The following is a 3289-nucleotide window of genomic DNA, read 5'->3' on the forward strand; positions in this document are numbered from 1 at the left end:
TCTCACTCACTCTATTCAGATCTAATTTTATTTCAAATATGACGAAAATTAAACTGTAACGAATAATGTACTGGTACCATTAATTTTGTGGTACGAATTTATTGTAAGCATTTACAGACGGAAATCACTAAATCCTGTTAGTCTAGTGCGCATGCGTTTTGACACGACGAAGCGGAAACGGTCAAAGTGGGGCAGTGACGTGAAACTGTTGTCGGAAATAGGCCAAATCTAGTTCACAGAGTCTACTCTCTCTTTCCTCTCACAGACGCCAAATCACACGTACGTATGGGCTATTTAGTGCTGTTCTTTCTTTGAATATTTGAAGAAATTAGTGTTAAAGTTCGTCCAGGTATGAACAGTTCCAATTCTGTGTGCCATTGCTATTTGTAACTAAAGTTGAGAGAAGAGTATTTTGATGTCCAAAGCCGAAATTATTTCTGATCTGAAACGCGAAGAGAACTCGGGTCTCGAGCACCATCCAGTTCAAGTGCGACGCCAAGTTTGTTATGTTCTTGTTGTCATTCTGTTTAGTTACCCGCAGACCCCGTACACGTCTGTGTTTGCATGGTTGCTAATGTTATAATTTAATAATTGTCGAGTAATTTACCTTGTAGTTGTATCCAGCGTGTGTAGTACTTTCCATGCCCATGATGACCTGCCTTGGGGAGTGTGCTTGTTAGGGCCTACAACAACACATTATTACAGTGTAGGCTACCACTGCCGTCCATGCCATATGGCATGTATGTAACTGTGGTAGATCTAGATCTAGATCTAGTCTATATCTATCTGGCCTCTGTAGTATTTTTGTGGGATAATCTAGACCTGCCTACCTTTACACGGATGGGATCAGCGGGTCAGGCCGATCGTCCGACTCTGTTGCCTCAAAAACAATCGTGTCTACTTTCAGTTTCAGGAGACGACCTAGTCGGGTGATCGGCCCTATCCAGCCGCAGTGGCTGCCAGTGGGTAGTTCTACCCCATATTAGATCTAGAACTAGAACTCTAGGCTAGATTCTTGTCTAGATTCATCTGGATCTACCTGCCTACCAGTTTGGCCCCAACGATTTATAACTTGATCTAGATCTAGATCTAGAATCCAGAGTGTCGGTTTTGACTCCTGGCGATTAGAATCTAGATCTAGATTCTAGATCTACTTCTGGTTCTTAACTACTAAGGTTTTATCTAGATTTTACTTTTCGCTGTGGCTACGTTTGTTTACTAAACTCTTGTGTCACGGGCCGTAGCTCACTAACCCAAGGTCACCTCCAAGTCTCGCCCGGACGCGAGATAGGGCAATTGAAACGTCTTGGTAGGCGCTTAAATTTTTGTCTTTTATCTTATTTGCGTTTTTACGTAAGAGTTCGTTTTCCTTACACTGACGAGCTCTGAGCCAGAGCTCAGTGTAAGGGAAAACAACGAATGGTCAATCGGTCAGAGATTACTGCTTCGTTTTCCTTCATCTCATGGGATGGAATGCTTGAAGCAGGCCAAAATATTAAAGGTCACTGTCGTCACTGACTAAAACCAGCTTACTTATACGAGCAGTGGACGCTCTGTCTAAACGAAGCTTGAGTGCTGTGTGAACGTAGCCTCAACAGTGCCGGCAAACTGCATTCAGGGGCTCTCGTGGCATAGAGGTTAAGTGTTGGCCTCTCATTCAAAGGTCCCAGGTTCGATTCCGGGTAGCGTACGAAAAAATTTCTTCTCTAAAATTGTCTCCTTTCACTCCCTTCCTGCTTTCTAGCAATGTTCTGTCGTCTGGTTTCGTCTCCTCTTTCTGCCCCACCCCCTCACCTCTTTTGCCCCTTCGTCTAGGATCCTGACTCTTTCTGCAACCTTTCTAATGCTACTCCTTTGTTCCTTCTTACTGCTGTCTTTCAGCCACACCCTGGTCTTCTGGTAGGAAAGATCTACACCTTCTAGCGTTTCCGGACAAGGGCGAAAAATCTCGGAGGGCCCGTGTGCAATTTGCGCCTGTTATCCCTTGTTGGTCTAAAAACGGTTTAAGAGTAGGCTTCGGCCCGCCACCCGCGCAAAGTTAAAACATTTCCTACCAACTCAAAATATTAGGTGTGTCCCGCGCGTTCACATGACCTTATGCAGTTGCAAGCGCTGTAAAACACTTACGAACCCAAAAAAAACTGCCTTCACTGCGTCGTGAACATAGCCACTGCGAAAAAAAAAATCAAATAGCCTTCTTAAAATTAGGCTATAATTGTGAGGACCGGTTGGTGTATCGGATGCATTCTTCTGCTCTTGACATTTCATTCTTACATTTTATAACTATAGTAGATCTAGTTTTGTTTCTTTCCTTTTTCACTCTTGTTTGCTGTTCATGTTGTGAAATGGCCTTCACTCAGCCCATTACATAAACTAAACCCGAAACTTATCTCTACAACTTTATTTATTCTCTGTACTGTTCTGTATGTGTCTATGCTGCTATAGGCCTACTGTCTGTAGCGCATCTGAGGGGGGTGAGAATATCGAGACTATATAATAACATGGTCGGGACCAGAAAAAAAAATGTTGTTATATATCATGTTAAATTGACAGGCAACCGATAAATACTAATAATATGGAATAAATGGGGACCTGGGCACCATGTCGCTATACAGAGGATGTCGTTGTATCAAAGGTCGTTACAGAGAGGCTGCACTGTAAATGAATGCTGGACCAGACTTCTTCTCCAGAAATTATCTTGTTATGACAGAGGCATCGCCAATCTGCTTAGTTCAGAGTTAATGACGGTACAGCTTTGCTTGGACTTTCTTGATTTTTATTTTTTTGTCTACCCTTTTAACAGACCCAGAAACATGGATCAAGTAATGCAATTTATCGAGCCAGCCAAGACCTTCACGAAGGACTCCATTAGGCTGGTCAAAAAGTGCACGAAACCAGACAGGAAAGGTTAGTAATGTTGTCATGGTACAGTCGAACCTGCTCTAACGACTGCCTGTCCAAAAGAATCACCTGTATAAATGACTGTTTCCCGCTTCCCACAAAAAAAATTTTTTTTTTGTAATGACACTATCGAATGCGGCCACCTGTGTAAAGTGAAAACATTTTGCCCGCCCTGACAACGGGTGGTCACCTGGGGCAGGTTTGACTCCTTCATCTGACTGTATTATATTATTATAATAGTGTTTTGGTCTACTGTATGTATCACAAATGTATGTGTTTGACTGAAATTTTATTATAACCATGCTGTGGTGTTAACTGTGGCTATCATTTTAGTTTAAGTCACTGCTTGAAATGCACACAAGTTAAAAAGTGGTTTGTAGGTTTGGGG

This window comes from Aplysia californica, unplaced genomic scaffold (assembly GCF_000002075.1).
Source record: "Aplysia californica isolate F4 #8 unplaced genomic scaffold, AplCal3.0 scaffold01392, whole genome shotgun sequence".
Classification (NCBI taxonomy): domain Eukaryota; kingdom Metazoa; phylum Mollusca; class Gastropoda; order Aplysiida; family Aplysiidae; genus Aplysia; species Aplysia californica.